Source organism: Myotis brandtii, unplaced genomic scaffold (genome assembly GCF_000412655.1).
Source record: "Myotis brandtii unplaced genomic scaffold, ASM41265v1 scaffold45, whole genome shotgun sequence".
NCBI lineage: Eukaryota > Metazoa > Chordata > Mammalia > Chiroptera > Vespertilionidae > Myotis > Myotis brandtii.
The window spans coordinates 1,489,190-1,507,871 of NW_005367209.1; the positions used below are offsets into that span (position 1 = coordinate 1,489,190).

An 18,682-nucleotide genomic window follows, 5' to 3' on the forward strand; every position below is an offset into this window, starting at 1 on the left:
CTTTACTATGATACAGCTCTATGAGCTATAGATTTATTTGGAATGTGTTAAACATAAAGACATCAGAGACAGTGTATAGAATGTGTGTCTTACCAAAGGGGAATTCTGGCAGATCGATAAATCCCTGTTTGCCACAGTCAGGAGTGTGGTAGGCCAAGGGCTGACTCATCAGGTGGGCTTTCAACCCGGCAGCCTGCAGGCCTTCTTTCATGAGCTTCACTGTTTGCAAACTAATTGTGGGGTCGAAATGGCAGTTCACACCAACGATGGAAGCTCCTGCAAGTGGGAAGAACATGTTAGCTTTAGGGATTCACCAGAATACCAGGAGGCCCAACTCTCCTCTCTTAATCAGGTGAATTTGGAAGTATAGCATTTGATCCCTGCTCTCTGCAAATCTATCTTACCTTTATGTAAGAATGATTGCTAACAGGCAGCAAGCACTTTCTGTGAAAAGTTCTTTGAAGAGTCTGGTATAATTGAAGTGTCATTTATGCACACTTGGCTGTCCATCTTTTTTTTTTTTTTAATCATTATTAGAGTTTTTCTTAACTTCAAATTTTAGTAGTCAATTTTTCAATTTTTGACATTAATATTGCGGTGCTGGTCTGTGTTTGAAGCATAGAGGAGGGGAGTTTGGTTCTTGGCAAGGGCAATGCCGCCGATGTCCTGGTGCCCTGGTGTCCTCTGATCTCCAATTCATTTCTTTTTCTGACTACTTCTTGGTCTGAGTTCCCCTTTCTCTGTCCAGAAGGGATGGATATGATTCTGTGCTCATTATTTCCAGAGCAGATAGATTCGCATTAGACGCATGTACCACTAAGAGCTGGTGTCAGTCACTCTCTTGTGCCCCAGATCACCTCCTCTGGCCTGCCTTTTGACAGCAGCCAGCTTGGTGACGGTGTCTCCTGACAGCATCTACTGTCAGGGCAACACCTATCTCTTGCTCTCTGTCCTGGAGCTTCTCTTTTGCCATCTCTTAAGATGCCTATGGAAACCATTCAGCTGTTCTAAAGCATGTACAATTCTGGAAGTGCAAGGTCATGAAGACTCCCTGGGTCAACTCTTGACCAAAGGGAGAAGAAAGCAGATGGGTAATTCTCTTGTTTGTCCTTCGGGTGGACAATTTTGAGGTATATTCTATGCAGCTTTTGAGAGCACCCCCTGGAGGATTGAGCCCCCAGTGCCCACTGTTGTTTAGCTTAATAGCTCTTTCCAGTCTTCCATTCCAGTTGTTTGGGATAGAACTGCCTAAAGTAGACTTCCTGAATACACATACTGTGTCCTGCTCAGCTTCCCGGGGAACCAAGTACTGCTTAGGTCCACATTTCAGAATGGCAAGCTTCCCCTGTTTCTCCTTTTCCCATGGCTCTTCACATACCTGCCCAACCCAATTACTCTTCTGACACTGTCTTTGCCTCAACTTGGCTTCCAATGAACAAAGTGTGGATGCCTAAAAACTAGAGTTTTGCTGCTTATTAACTACTCTTAAGGAATGAACCATTTGTAAAGATATGGACAAATGTTTAGAACCCTAATTTCTGGACTTTCTTATTGAATTTTGAGAACTCTGATAAGCTCATTTCTCAGCTGATGGTTCTTCTTCATTAATTTTCATCTTTCCTGGAAATGTACAGTATTTATACATATGGATTTAGATTCTGTGGGGATTCATTAATTCATAAAATATTTATTACTCTTCATGACATTTGGAAAGTCACTGTTGAGAATACAGAGCAGCTGAGGTGCAGTTGTGAAAATTTAGGGATAATTTGAAGATGAAATAGGGGAAACTTTACAAATAACCAAAGCAAGTAAAATACAGAGTGCAATAAGTGTGACAAGTATTGACAAGGTGTTATGGTGGAGAGAGAAATTACATCCAGTCAAAACTGTAAGATAGCATGACCTGCACGCTGTTCCTCAGTCAGGTAGTGAAGGATGATGCTTCCCCATGGACCACACTGATACCAGCAGAGGCAATGGTCGGCTTTGCCATAATGGCAAAAACGTTCATGTTTGATTGGCTAAGGCATTTTTGAAGAAAAATTTTTCAATTTACTTCTTGAACATTTTGGTGACTCTATATAGTTAAAGCTCCAAACGTATTTCAACAAGTGTTAGTATTCTGCCATTGAATAGCTTGTTTATCCGCTTCATGGTTGAGCTTTTAGTTATAAAATCTATCTTTTCTGAGGTTGTAATGTCATAATATGTGCATTTTTGAAGCATTGCGACTCTTCATGCCTCCTGGATATTTCTCTTGTTTATGAGAATTTCATTGTTATTCATGTGTAGATGGTAGTTTGACCTAGAAAGAACAAAACATTAAAAGTAATGATTACATAATTCATGCCATCCTTAATGAACTATGTATTGTTTTCTAAGAGCCACAGATGTTATATTACTCATAACAGTCTGTTCACATATTAGTTATGTCACACAAATAACATGTTTGTTAGCTTGACACTCTCAAGCAAATTCTGTGTGTTTCTTTAAATTGAAAAGGTTGGTATCGGGGTACGTTATTGATCTTTTGTGTGTGTGTGTGTGTGTGTACCTATAATACGAAGAGCTAAGCTAGTTGAGGTCTAAAACAGTGATGGCGAACCTTTGAGCTTGGCGTGTCAGCATTTTGAAAAACCCTAACTTAACTCTGGTGCCATGTCACATATAGAAATTTTTTAATATTTGCAATCATAGTAAAACAAAGACTTATATTTTTGATATTTATTTTATATATTTAAATGCCATTTAACAAAGAAAAATCAACCCCAAAAATGAGTTCGTGTGTCACCTCTGACACGTGTGTCATAGGTTCGCCATCACTGGTCTAAAACCTTCCTAACAGAGTGTGGGCTTCAAACCAGCAGCATCAACATCACCTACAGGCTTTTAGAAATACAGAATCCTGGGCCCCTACCTAGAACTACTGTCTCAGAATCTACATTTTACCAAGATGTCCAGTGATTCATGAGGATGTTAAAGTTTGAAAAACTCTAATCTACTGTTTTCTACAAGTATAATTCTACAAGTTTCAAGAGCTAATTTTGGCTTTAATTGCAATAATATCTGTCACTTAGGGAACTCTCAAGATGCCTGGTGACTATGGTACTTGGGTTTTAGAAAGTATAAATATATTTGAAATATTAATTTCTAGTAAAGGATTGTTGCTCCTCCTCAAACAAGCTCAGTTATAGGTTTAAAGGATCTTTAATTAAAATAGTACTTTTTCCATGTGCTGATCACTTATGTACTACTGGTTCTCAGGGCAAAGTTTTAGAACCACTTTAATAGTCACTTATTGGATGTATTTCTTGGGGAGCGAAATAACATCTTTGTATTAGCTCAGATTATTCAGTTATGTTCAATACTATTTTTGAATTTTAAGATACTTTTTAAAAATAAATTTTTTCTACCCACCAGATTAAGTAAAGATTGTCATCATTACTCCAGGGGTTGGGAAGGGAAACCAGCCTGATGTAGCATTGGTCAGGATATGAATTGACACGAACTCTTTGGAGGACACATCTACCAACTTTTCAGTGGGTGGCATACATTTGGACAGAAAAATTTCACTTCAGAAATTTACAGCTGCATTTCCATATGCTTATGAAAGAATATGTACTAGAATGTTCACTGAACCTTTTTATATAAACATGAAAACTGGAAATTACCTAGATGTCTATCAACACTAGTAAAAAGATACATTGCTGTTCAAGATATGTAATTAGATTTAGATATTTATACAGATTACAAATACAGATTTAGATAATAGATAGATAGAGATAGAGATAGAGATAGAGATAGAGATAGAGATAGAGATAGAGATAGATATGCATAAAAAGTGCAAGAAAGGATAAACACCAAGCTTTTCACAGTGGCTGCCTCTGAGAAGTGGTATGGTGGGGAAATGGAGGACATTTTACTTTTCAAGTATCTATTGTTTGATTAAAAACCAAACAGAATAAATCTATACTTTAAAAATAATTACTTTAATTGGCTAATACTTAGGGTTGACCAAGCAAAGCCACATACCATTATCATTACTGCAATCCAAAATTGAACATATGAACCTAAGTTTATAATGTGAGTAAATGGTTTGACCTAAAATTTTTTTAAGTTTTTAATTTCGAATACATTTATCTCAACCTTTTAAAGAAAACCTTCTATGGGCTACAGCCCTGGCCCTTGAAGAGCCTATGGTTTCATGGGAGGAGACAGGAGCATAAAGACAGCCACAACATAAAATTAGTGCTGTGCTGAGGGTATGAAGAAAACAGTATGAGCTCATAGCAGTGGTAGAGACTTATTTTGCCTGAGGTCAGCAGGAAAACCTTCATTAAAATGGAGGTATTTTAGTTTGAAACTTGTTTGTAGTTTATCTAGTAGAGAAAAGAGGACACAAATACATAAATAAATGAATAAATAAATAAATAAATATCCTGCCCATGAAAAACTGCCAGGATGAAGGTAGGGAGGAGTGAACACTCATTGTGTGAAAATTGGAGATAGAACACAAATCATGTATTGTTCATCAATGTCAAGCCACTGACAGGCCATATGGTATCTATTTGGCTTGTTTTAAATGTACTTTCGAATAGACAAAGCAAAACAAATTGTATTTCATTCAGCTAACTTGCTTCTTTCTGAATGAGGATCCTACCTTTTCTAATCTGTTGTAGAAGGAACTAACTGGTTTGCATTAGTAACTCTCCTGTTGGTGTGATATGCATGCCCCAAACAGTGAGTACCAGACCACAGAGTGCTCATGCTCAATTGTGTTATTGGGATGTTTTTTCCAAAATAAATTTGAGTAAATGTTGAAAAACAAACAGACAATTTGAATTTTAGAACTACAAGAGATTTTGAGTGACGGCCAATAGGGCACCTGGGGAAGTGTTCTAACAGCTGAAGCTGCAGAGATAACCCGGTGCAGGCCAGCTTGGATGCTCTGAAGGACTCCCTGACCAACCCAGGATCCACTTTCATGTAGGAACATTGCTCTGGGCTGTCCCCTTCTTTGCCTTGGTTTGGCTGCTGACCCCTCGCTAGTCGCCTCTTCCATTAGACTAGACCTCACGGCCCTCCCCTTGCTTCCAGATAAACCTTGCCCAGAATCAGGTCTCTGGGTACTGTCCCCCCACTCTCCACCCACGACCACACCCTCCTGACTCCTTGCTCTCCAACCTGTGCACCCTGTCTGCAGTTGTCCCTCTTATTTTTTGTTTTGTTTTGCCATTTGCATTAATAAAAAATATACAAAATCTCATTTCCCAGTAAGCCCAGAAGATTAAAAATAAAATAAAATATGGATAATACTAGAAAATTCAGATAGTTCAGAAAGAGATGAAATGAAAAGTGAAATTCTCTCTTTCCCCTATAGATCTCTTTCCCCAAAGGGTAAGTATTAAAATTAATTTCTTGTGATGTCCTTCCAGGGAAACTAATGTGTAAATATGCTTTATTCTCTGAGTGGGTGTCAATCTTGTCAATTCTATTTTCCAAGACCACCCTCAGTGTCACCCAAATTCTCAATTTATGTGCAGTTTGAAAAATACTTTCTTTAGGTAGTTTTAAGTTCCTCTCTGTTTTTGGTTACTTGCATTTCAAATTTTAATATTGTGTTTCTCCTTTTTTTTTTATTAAGTTTTTGGTAAGTTACTATTACAGTACTATTTTGCCCCTAGTCACTTGTCTTTCAATTTATTATTATTATTATTATTTTGCTTTAAGCCTTATTTTCTTACATTTTCTTGGGCTTATTTTGTTATTATTTTTTAATGTTTGATCTTCAGTAGTTAATTCTTTTGTTTTCACTCTTTCTTGATAGTTATGTAGGTAGGTAAGGCTGTGTATTTTTCCATGCTTTCAGGTTTTAATGTTTATCGTTTTAATTATAATAACTTTCTAGTTACTCTGCAACTAGAATTTATTACTTCTTTGATCCCAGATATTTTATGGGAGAAAAATGAAAAATTTCTAGGTAGTTGCACTTTTTCTCTTCAATTTTGGTTATTATTTTTTATTTTAATTTTTTTTGTGTGTGTGTATACACATCTAGAATGTTGTCTGTAATATTTCTACTTTTGTTCTAATACATGGAAACATTTTGGTATGTATGAATATATATGAGATTTTGAATATGTGAGATTAAAATATATTCTTTGTTATAAGAATGTAGCATTTATATATTTTTATAACTTTAAGTTCAATTGTTGTTCAGAACTTAAAGTTCTTACACATCAATAATTATTTTTGCTTCCTAGCATTTTTATAGATTATGGTTCTATTTTTTGTTTTATGATGTTTACTGGTTACCATTTTTTGCTATATTGTTTTTTAGGAAAATTTTTGCTGTGAATTAGACTTTTCATCTTTATGTGTTTTGTCTCTTTTAAGCTTCTCTTCTCTGATATTAATATCACACTCTCAACTGCATAGTAATATTTTTCTGGTCGGGATTTTTTCGTTCTTTAAAAGTTTACCCTTTTAGTATTCCTTTACTTTATATTATCTATGTTTTATACAATATGTATTTGCTGCAGTTTACCAAATCCATGATAATATTTTTATTCATTTTAACTTTATAAATTGACATTTTTGAGTGACAGTTATATTTGGGTTTCTTTCTGTCATCTTGTCATCTTTTCTGCTTTCAATATTTTGAGTTCAATTCAAACTAATATTCATTTTACTAGGCGTTTTTTGGATTTGGACTTCAATTTGTGGTATAGTCAGTGCTATTTAGAAAAGTTATTTAGCTTCTTCTTTGCCAGTGGCAGAGTCAGACTTATAGTAGCCTCAGGTATAGGACAAAAAAAGGCATTAATTACAGAGGAGTTTCTATGAAAATGTGCTTAAGCCGATGAATTCTACTTAAAATTCTACTCAAAAACCAATGAGAGTTTGAGGAAATCTAGCATGAAAATAGTTATGGTGGAAAAAACAAAATTAAAACAAAAGCAAAAAACATTTAGTTCTAAAAAAGAACAACAATGCATTATCAACATGTGTTAGAGCAGCCCAGAAGTAGTGACTAAGAATACTAAGTAGTTCTGACTGCTCAAAAGTTTATGGGTCAGCTGGTTGGGTCTTCTGGTCTCAGCGGGCTCCCTCATGCATCTGTGGCCAGGTGTGGGTCAGGCAGGCAGCTCTGCTGAACTCAGGTGGGCTCTCTCCTATCTTTGGGGGTCAGCTGGCTGAAGGCTGGTCTAGCATGGCCTCAACTAGGACAGTTGGGCTCCCCTCTGTATGTGCTCTCATCCTCAAGCATTCTGACCAGGGCTTATTCCCAAGGTGCTGGCAGGACTCCAAAAGTGAGCAAAGTTTGAGATCCCTTGAGACCCAGGCTGGGAACTGGCTCACCCTCACTTCTGACATGTTCTATTGGCCTAGCCAAGTCCAAAGGTGAGCCCAGAGTCAGGAGGTGGGAAAACAGACACAGTCACATTCTGATGAGAACAGTTGCAAAGAGCATGCAGGGTTGGAGAACGGAAACACTTTGGCGATTGATGTTCCATATGTTACTACTTGGAATTAAAATCCTTTTGCATCCATCTGATGCACCCCAAGCTTTCTTAGGGTCTTGATCATTCTTTATTAAAAGAAAGACTATTTCATCACTAAAGAAAAAAAAGAATGATGTCTATTGTGCAGCAATTCATTTGGGGACTCTCATAATGTGCTGCCCTGTGGCCAGAGGTCAGCATTTCCACTTTAAGTTTTGAGCTTGTCTAAACTCTAGAAATACTGAAAATGTTTATATAGTAACTTAGAAACTTTCCAAGAGTGGATACTTTTTAGACCAAAAATAATTGGACAAATTTAATATTTATTCATGTATTGGTGTTCATAAAACACTATATAATTTTAAAAAGATGGCTTTTATATAGCTGCCAATAAGTCTTATTATAGTTGTGGCTATTTTCAACTATTGTTCTTTTTCTCTGAATGATTAATTATATATCTGAAATTTGTGAGCATGTAAACACAGTCCCATGAGTCCATGAAAGTTATATTATTTTTCTCAATCACACTACAAGCACTCTTTAGTTAAATAAACCTGGCTATAAAGAGCATAACCCTTAGAAACAAAAAGTCTTTCCAAATATATTTGTCTAAATTTGGCAGGCCTACTTTAGAAACATAAGTCGTGTTTTAAAAATCTGTGATTTGATCCTTTTGTTCTTGTCATGACTAACAATAACATGAAACCATAGTGTTTCAGAGATATTATTTAGTAAAACTGCTAGAGATCAAAACTTGAGATAAAACATATCCAAAATATATGCATCATCATTTTTTCCTTATTCAGCAAACCATTCACATGTCAAGTGAAATGGGGAATTGGGACATTCTTAAATACTTTAAGAGAGCTAGTTGATTGGGTTTTAGTCAGCCTTGAGATATATATTTGGATAACAAATATATAAATAACATGTAATAAAAAGAAGGGTAAAATTTCTTGCTTCAGTAAGTTATCTTCTTTGTGGTCAAATCTATTAGGTAATATTATAAAATAGAAAATTTGAAACAATTATGGTAGCTCATATTATTAAAACCAAATTTAAATAATTAGCTAACTGAGAATCTTTATTATATCCTATTTCTGTCAGTAGTCTTTAAGAAAAATTAATTAAAATAGGAATTCTATTAGCTATTTATCTATAAGTGAAAAATTTTGCTCTGCTCTTATTAACACCTAGCTACTAACTAAAGATATATTAAATTAAGTAAATAAACACAGTGAAAGACAACTCAAACCAACAGAGACTGTAGTCTGGACAAATTATAAATAAGGATATCTATTTTCTGGCTAATATTTTGAATTGCATTTCCATATTTTATCTCATTTAATCAATACAGCAACCTATTTGTCAGTTTGGGCATGTTTTATCAAATAAACTGTGAACTTGTGTTTCCATGACTTGCCCAAGTCCAGCCAGTCCGTGGTGGACCTAGGATGCTGCCCACCTCAAAGCCCCTGTTTTCTCTACCAAGATAGCACTGACATCTGGCCCATCTGCGTACACTTCTAGGAAGCTGAGCCACCAGTAAAGGGAAGTAGAGGAAGGAATTCAAAGAACACACAATGAAACAATTTTCAGCCTTCAAAAACGGCCATAGAAAGGGTGGACTCAGCTGCTAACCACATCCTCCCCGCCCTCAGAAAATGGACCCAATTCTTTTAATTGGAGTAATATAGAAAGGGTTGACTCAGCTGCTAACCACACCCACCCCCTCAGAAAATGGACCCAATTCTTTTAATTGGAGTAATGGAAAATTTCAAAAAGTAGAACATGTGGATTTCAACTCCTATATTAAACTTCGCTCTGTCAATGTTAAGCTTGCATTTTATTTCATTTAAAATATGGGCCAATTTATAATATTGATAATGTTATTGGCTACAAAATTTTGTGTTCTATTATGCCTTGTGGACATATTAAATTATTCTTCAGCATATTCTCACCCTCCTTATGACCTCCATGGAAGGAGTGTACTTCTTTGCCCCATTGATCTCATGTCATTTTCTTTGGCCAAAGGAATGTGACCCAAAGTGATAAAATGACAGTGTGCCAACTCCAAGCCTACACCTTAAGAGTCAACACAAGTGTCTCTCTGTCTTTCTTTTGCTCCTTCCATTGCCATGAGAAGACCATGCCTCAAGTAGCTTCCAGTCCAAGGAGGATGAGGGACCTGTGGACCTGACATGGGTCCCACCTGCAGCGTGGCGCCCAGCCCAGCCATGTCCAGCCTAGATCAGCTGAATCTCAGCCAGCCCATGCTGGAATCACTGGAAGTGATTAGAAGGCTAAGACTACCAAATTAAGGTATTCACATTACTCTCCTTCAGTGAGTGGGAGCTACAGCAAGTCTTTGGGCATAAAAACAAATGCCCATGTTATGTCTTACCAAGATCATTCTTTCTTGCAGCCATGTGTAGGACAAATACTTTAAATGGGGTCTACTCCTATAGCTCCCACAGGAAAGATAAAACATGATTTCAATTTGGTGCCAGGACTTTAACCTGTAATGAGGCAATATGAGGAATGGCTGGAGCTCTGTGAAGAACTCAGGGTTGGAAATTTACCCAAAGGAAATAATAAGCCTTCCCGAATCTCTGGAAATATGGTTGCCACCTAGTTGGGGATTTTTGCATAAGAACAATTACACAGTAAATGTTTTGCAATCGTTTTTTATTTTCCTTACTTTGGTCTCTCTCTTTTTTCTTTTTTTAAAGAATAGTTTATTAATTTTTAGAGAAAAAGGAAGGGAGAGAAAGAACATCAATGTGAGACTGAAACATCCATCAGCTGCTTCCTGCATGCCGCCGCCTGCAATCGGGGCCAAGTGCCTTGACTGGGAATTGAACCAGCAACCTTTCGGTGCACATGATGATGCCCAGCCAATTGAACCACACTGGCCAGAGCTGCTTTGATCTCTCTTGACAGGAGCCTTCAGTTAATTGTTACATTTTCTTAAAAGTATTTGAATGGCCTTCCTAAGAATTTACAGCATGTGAGATCAAATTAATTATTGACTTGTCCTCTTTAAGACTGAAACCAAATTTGATAAATGTGCTATTAAACCTGTTATGAGTTGTTTTCAATTTATGTAAGAACTGGCAGTACTTATTTGTAGGATTTCTATGCTGGGCTCACCAATATAGAATTTTTCATTATGAAAATCTAGCTAATTACTGGGGACACCCATGGTTATTAGTGCCAAGTACAAAGGAAATGATGGCCAATAAAGATAATTCAATGGTAAAGAGCCTATGGCAGTCATTTTCAATTCTGCTCACACATTATGATCACCTGAGGATATTTATTTAAAAACATATCAGGGCTTTACCCCAGGTGAAAAAATTATTATTTTTAAAAGCTTTTCTGAGTGATTTTTACTGTGCAGCCAGAGTTGAGAGAGGGCATGTATGTTTTATGCAAATTTTTAAAAGCCAAATAATCTGGGTAATTTACCTATATAAAATGCCCCATGAAGGGTGCCATTCCTTATAGCCTAGTTATTATACCCAGGCACCACCAACAAAACAACTTTAATTTGTACATTATTCTACCTATTGATTTAGAAACTAAATATTATTATCAAATTTTGCTGTTTTAATTCATTTATTTTTTATTATTGTTTTAATTGTGATAAAATGCACATAGTATAAAATTTACCATCCTAATCAGTTTTAAGTGTACAGTTCAGTATCCTTAAGTACAGTTACATTGTTGTGTTACCATCACCACCATCCATTCACAGAATTCTTTTTCATTGTGCAAAACTGCATCTCTATACACATTACATAATAACTCTCCACCTCCCAACCCCAGTCTCTGGCAACCACCATTCTACTTTCTGTCTCTATAAATTTGACAATTCTATGTACCTCGTATAAGGGGAATCATACAGTATTTATCCTTTTCTGACTGGCTTCTTTCACACAACATAATATATTCCCAGTTTATCCATGATGTAGCATATGCGATGAGAATTTCCTTCTTTAAGACAATAATATTCATTGTATGCATATTCCACATTTGGTTTATTCACCTTCAATGGACATTTCTAACCTTTGGCAGTTGTGATTAATGCTGCTGTAAATGTGGGTGTACAAATATATCTTTGAAATATGTCTGCTTTCAATTCTTTTGGGTATATGTCCAGAAGTGGAATTGCTGGATCATATGGTCATTCTAGTTTTACTTTTTTGAGGAACCCCCATATTGTTTTCTATAGTGGCTGCATGATTTTACATTCCTTACCAACAGTGCAAAGGGGTCAAATTTTTTCATATCTTCACTAACACTTGTTATTCCTGGTGTCAATAGTAGCCATCCTAGTGAGTATAAGGTGGTATCTCACTGTGGTCTTGATTTGTATTTCCCTAATAATTAGTGATGTGGAGCATCTTTTCATGTGCTTACTAATAATTTGTATATCTTCTTTAAATAAATGTCTGTCAACTCTTTTGTCCATTTTATGATCAGGTGTAGGGTTGTTTGTTTTTAGGTTGTAAAAATTCGTTATATGTTTTGGATATTAACCTCTTATCAGATATATGATGAGCAAATATATTCTTCCATCCCTTGAGTTGCTTATTGAATCTGTTGATTGTGTTCTTTGATGCACGGTTTTTAATTGGGATGAAAAGTAGTTAATCTATTTTTACTCCTTTTGCCTGTACTTTTGGAGCCACATTCAAGAAATTATTGCAAAACAATCTTTTTACTTTTAGCAGAGTTTGTCTTCTAAGGCACTAAGATGATTTACAACACAAATTAGTTGGATTACCTGGATTAATTTGCTCATTCAAATAAAAGGATATTAATGAATAACATTAAAATTGGAAAACTCTGAGGTTTTATTGAAATTGTAACTTTTGGGAAAGTATTAAATTTATTTAGTTGATTACTTTGTCTGAGGTTTCTAATTAGTGATCTAGTTCATCGATCATTTCAAATTGAAACATAATGGGAACACTTTTGAAGCCTAATTTTATGCATTATGTGTCTCCTAGTTTTGCCAAACTGTCTAGTACAGTGGGTAGCAAAAAGCATCTACTCAGTTGACCCTTAAAATACTAAAATATTAGCCCAGGAATGGCTATTGATATTATTTACACTGTGTGTTCATTTGTTCACGAGTGAACAAATTGGGATCCTGAAGGAAAAGTACTCTAAGTGATCAATACTGAATACAAAAGACATGTGCTGCTTGTAAAACAACAAAATTTCATGGGTTTAGAAGTTTGGACAGCCTGTCTGAATCACTGGGATAATTGATGCCTCTGGGATGCAGGTGTGTATATGATGTCACTCTTTAATTGTGAGCAGGTGTTGCTATAGGAACATGGGGATACATTTTGGGTCTCTAAGAAAGTTTACTTCAGGAGTCTTTCCTTCAATTCTATAAATGCTCCTGAAAACTGTCACCTTGTCCCTTGTGTGCTCCCACATCTTGTCCCCCAATTGTTAGCAAGACATTTTGAGAGACCCTAAGAAACCCTCTGTACAAATTGCCATCATGGCTGACCAAGTTTTGTGTTTCTAATTCTAACTCATTTTATTCTGTAGAGTTTACAGTATTTGAGACCTGAAGAAGCCTTCTAAGTCATGGGGTCCGCACCCCCTTCTTTTCAAATGGAAGCTTACAAAGGCAGGGACTTGACACAAATAAACTCCCAAAGTGGGTGTGGCCACGATCCTATCTGGACTTCCAGATCCAAAAGCTTATATATTTCAGAAATGTCACCAGAAACAAGAAAAGGGGGGGACAATAGGCATAAGTTCCGGGACTTGAGTTCCCTCCTTGTCTTGCTCTCCCTCAGCCATCCACAAAGTGAGAAAAACTAGGGCTTCTATCACTCTAGCCCCCAAGCCTAGTAACAAAGCCATGGGCCATGGGACCTTCCCCTCAGAGCCCTAGGTCCACCTGAGCTGGTTCCACTGCCATCAGATACAGGACAATGAGCCTGTTCCCATTTTTTCCACTTTCAGCTCTCTTTGATAAAAGGGACTATTCTATGAAGATTAGGATATTCTAAGTGTTGCTGTTTCCTGTATTCACATACAATTGTATTGATAGGATTGCCAGTTTTCCAAAATGTTCAAATTCATCTAACTTCCCATATAACAACATCCACTGGAAAATGATTGGACATCTGTGAGAATCATCTGGGGTTGAATTAAATTTTTGATGTGCTGTGAAATTGGGTCAGGGTGCATTAGAATTATATTTTAATCGTTACGAATGTGCTAATAAGATGCTATTCTTCAGTGCAAATTGGCAACACTCCCAGACTTTAGGAAGCTTAGAAGAAATGAATTTCAAAATTTCTGATTAGCAAATATGTATAAGAAGTCAGAAAAGACAAATTAAGAATCCTCTATTAAAGTCCACCATAAAGCCGAGATTTAATGTAGGAGTTATGATCTTAAATAAGGCCTATTTACACTGAAAAGGGCAACATTGTTTAATGGTGTGAGTAGCAACTAGAAAATTCATAAGGAGAGAAGATCCTCTTTCTTCTTAGAATTTGTGAGTCCAGTGAAGTCACTGTGCTTAGTCAACTACTTTCTAAATTGCTTAATAGGGCAAATATAGGACGAAGAGTTGTAGGGACTTACATTTCTATTGGATATTACAGAGAACTTCTAAACAACAGGCTGCCCTATACAGCTTATGAGAAATGCTTAAGCAGAACTTGGACAGCCATCTTTCAGGAATATTGTAGCAGACATTTCTTAATTGGATAAGAAGTGCACTCAATCACTTTCAAGGTCCTTTTGGCTTTTAAGACTGTGCTACTACTTTCTATAAAATAATGCCCAAAGGAATCCTAGCCGAATCTCTCTGATAAAGAACATGTCTTAGAAATGACTTCTCACATAATAGCATTTAGAATGTATCAGACCTAAGTCTAGGTTTCTGGAACCCACCCACCGGACAGTTACAGCTTTTGGGTGCAGAAAGGACCTCAAGGGAGCTGCAGGAGCCAGGTGGGGCATGCTACCCCAGTGCCCTGCAGAGCCAGCAGGTGCTGTGAAGGCAGCAGTAAGGTACACAGTGGAGGTTGAAGGCAAACCTCAAAGATATTCAAAATATAAAGCAGTACTGGTTTCTTTTCTTACCGAGTCATTATCATAGACCCTAATTATTTACATTAGGAGCAGACAGGAGGTAAGAGAGCCCTGGGACAAATGGCAAAGACTGTTGCAAGAAATCTTTGTTGGGGTGCAACTGTGGCCCATCGCCGCTGACTGTTTACACAGTCAAGTGTAGCTGATTCTTAAGTATCCAAACACTTACACAAGGCAACATGTTATGTTTGATCATACCCAAGGCTTGCATGTCATGCCCCTTCACCCTTTGTCCATACTTCCCTCTCATACCCTCGCCCCTTAGTTCTTCCCTAGGATCCCTGACTTCAGACAGTGTCTCATATTCAGGACTCACTCCTTTGTCACCTCTGAATCAAAATGGATCTAAGCTGTGTCCTTATCCCTCTGGGCCTTCTAGAGAAGTCGCTGGGTAATTAAAATTTAAAGACAAAAAGAAACAAAAAATCTGTGTAACTCTTCCATGATATTTGCATAATAGCTAAGTTTTCTTAGAATTGAAAAACCATTTCACAAAATAATGCTTCTGTAATTGTAAATTCCATGCAGGTAGTTAGCAGGTAGGGGCAATAGTTTAAGGTCTGGACTAGTTGTATATCTCACATCCCACCAGATAAGTCACCCCCTCTACAGCTGTGTATAAATTGGGAAAATATGTAACGGTGAATTATTTTCAAATTCCTTACTACAATCTGTACTCATTCAACAAAACTTATCAGTTTCTCCTGTGGAGCAGTTATTACACTCGAACAAATGCCATGGCTAAAACATGGGAAACATAATTATTCAAAGTTAATTCATCATTTTCTAAAAGTTTAAGTATTTTTTTTCTTTCTTGGGCTTTTAGTTTATTTTTTATTTTTGACACATTTTTTCTATTTTTTCAGCTTTTTTATTGAAAGTTATAGTTATTTAAGGTGCATAAGTTGATGTTATACTAATATATATATATACGTAAATTTGTATATATTTAAGGTATATAACTTGATGTTTTGATATACATGTATATTGTGAAGTAATCATCACAAGCTAATTAACATATCTATCACCTCACATAGTTACCATTTTCTTCTTTTTTTTGCAATTAGAACACAAAATCTACTAAAAGGTTAAGTATTTACTGTCTATGGGACTAAGCTAATTATTTTCCTTATTGAGTAATTTTGCTACTTTTTTGGTAAGAAGTTTATTTAAGTGTTACCTTACATACAGACTGAAACAATTTTTTCAGTTTGTTGGGAAGAAATACTTCAAAAAGTTGAGATGTCAAAAATCCACAGAGCAATGGAGATGAAATCTGAGGACAAGGGCTTGGTTTAAGAAGTAGTAATCACAATGGCTAAAATGGAATCAATTTATCAGTTCTTCTGCAAATTGGACAGATATTGTTATGAGAAAAATGTGTCTATGTACTATAAAAATATGCAATTATACCATAAAAATCCAAACACATATTGTGGTCATTTCCCTGACAAGAACTAAGACAAAACTGATCCATTTTCTTCCACTGAACTGAAGCAATGAAATAGAAACAAGATACCAGGTAATTCCAAACTAGTCCAGGTTCAGGGTTTGAAGTGTTATTTTTAGATTACCCTGAAACTTTTTCCTTACAATCTCCACTGTTCACAGGACACTAGACTCAAAAGACAGTAAATTTCCTTTCTGCCATTTCACATGCTCAAACATTGTTTTTTTGCTTCAAGGACTGTGTTGAAAATACACTGTCCACTCGAGAACAACTAATTTTGCCACTTGGAGTCCAGGAAAAACAACCCATAGATAGAAGGAACATCCATTTTCTCAAACTTTTCTCTTCTCCCAAGCTTTAGTCAAACTGCTAAGACAAGAGTGAACAGAAGTTTCAACCTCTCAACCTGTGTCTAACCAATGCTTGGGAGAGAAAATAACACCGGTAGGACTCCCTGATTTACTGAATAATTGGGACTTTGGGACTTTAAACAAGAACTGTTTGTAGTCCCCATAGAGGCCACCAAGTCCATTTTTGAAAAAAGGAAGATAGTGATCGTTATGAGAAAAATGTGTCTATGTACTATAAAAATATGCAATTATACCATAAAAATCCAAACACATATTGTGGTCATTTCCCTGACAAGAACTAAGGCAAAACTGATCCATTTTCTTCCACTGAACTGAAGCAATGAAATAGAAACAAGATACCAGGTAATTCCAAACTAGTCCAGGTTCAGGGTTTGAAGTGTTATTTTTAGATTACCCTGAAACTTTTTCCTTACAATCTCCACTGTTCACAGGACACTAGACTCAAAAGACAGTAAATTTCCTTTCTGCCATTTCACATGCTCAAACATTGTTTTTTGCTCCAAGGACTGTGTTGAGAATACACTGTCCACTCGAGAACAACTACTTTTGCCACTTAGAGTCCAGGAAATACAACCCATAGATGGAAGGAACATCCATTTTCTCAAACTCTTCTCTTCTCCCAAGCTTTAGTCAAACTGCTAAGAGAAGAATGAACAGAAGTTTCAACCTCCCAACCTGTGTCTAACCAATGCTTGGGAGAGAAAATAACACCGGTAGGACTCCCTGATTTACTGAATAATTGGGACTTTTCAGCTGAAAACAAGAACTGTTTGTAGTCCCCATAGAGGCCACCAAGTCCATTTTTGAAAAAAGGAAGATAGTGATCAAAAGCATTAGTTTATTTTTCCTCTACTGACCTCAATCATGCATGTAACTCGTATTATCTTATTCACAAAAGGAGAATTAAACTAAACATTCCACATGCTCACCTTAAAAAATATCTCTTTTATAGAAAAAAAAGATACTGGTTGGTATCTTATTCATTGATGAATAAGATATAACACTGTACACAAGTTTTCTTTGTTCAATAGCAGGTATTACTCTGGAGTAGTGAATGCAGACTTAATGGAACCAGAAGCTTATATGATTTGGGGGCCAGGATATCTTTTTAAAAAGATACCTCTCAGATGGGTGGGTCCGGTGTTCCAGCAAGTCTTCCCATGGGTCTCCTCCACTGCAGAGAGCTCCTCACTCTTCAGAAGAGAGAACCACTCTCCTTGGGCAAGAAGGCCCTTCTCTTGAAGCTGGAAAATGAACAGGAACCATCCTGGAGCTGATTCTCGCTATGTTGCCTGCGAATGGCTTCCAGAAGCATCGCCAGAATCCAGTACCCAGATTCTGCCCTTGTTGAAGTCACAGTTTTTTCCCATCTCCCCTTTGAAAATATAGAGAAGGATTAAGATCAAAATACCCGTGGCTGCTATTAAGTAAACAGCATATAGGATAGCAAAAATGCCCAAAGCAAGCATGAGATCCACAATGAAAATGACCAGCTCTGCCCACATGTCTGCACTTCTCCTTATTCACACAAGAGCCTTAAAAATCCCAAAAGGCACCCACCAGGCAATTATGTCTTTGTAAGATGTGGGCAGCAAAAAAAAAAAAAGACATTTCCAGACATGCTAAATATGTTGCAATTCTTCCAAGTATCTACCAGGAAGTCTGTACAATGAAATTTTTGATTTCCCAACTGATACAAAACAGTGGCTAAAGGTAAGGCATGGGCTATTGCTTCACCATAACTGCTCTGATGGGCAAAGCTCATGAGTGAAGGGTTTAAAACTCAAATTATAATGACTTAAAAATTCATTCAAAATTTTATTTTTCATCAGAAACCCAACTATGACAGTGTCCTACATGAGTTAATGTATCACAGCCCTCAGAGAAGTCCAGGAATTTATTTTATCCCCTAAGCGTGTAAGTGATTCACTTGGATTGTAATTTTCAAGGGGAAGGAACACACTAAAGTTATGCATTTATAATATGCAAGACTACTATAGAAATCTGATGTTTCTTGTAAAATTAAAGTATACCAGTCTAGTATGAAAGGAAAACAAAGTCATTTCAAATATGTAAAGACTCAGAAAGTTTGCCATTTTTGCATGTGTTTGAAAAAGAAATTACTGGAAGATATAATCCAAAAAAATATATTTATTGAAAGAATCAGACTACCTTAAATATTATCTCATAAATTCAATGCTTTGATTTTATAA

General features: G+C 36.4%; 1 long non-coding RNA gene across 1 annotated transcript; it reads right to left on the reverse strand.

Moving 5' to 3' along the window:
• Window positions 1-729: 729 nt before the first annotated feature.
• On the reverse strand, window positions 730-18,013 carry LOC106727556. Its single transcript, XR_001363783.1, has 2 exons — window positions 17,590-18,013; window positions 730-2,308 (listed from the first exon to the last, which is right to left on the reverse strand). It is a non-coding gene; the product is annotated as an uncharacterized LOC106727556 (long non-coding RNA).
• Window positions 18,014-18,682: the final 669 nt, after the last annotated feature.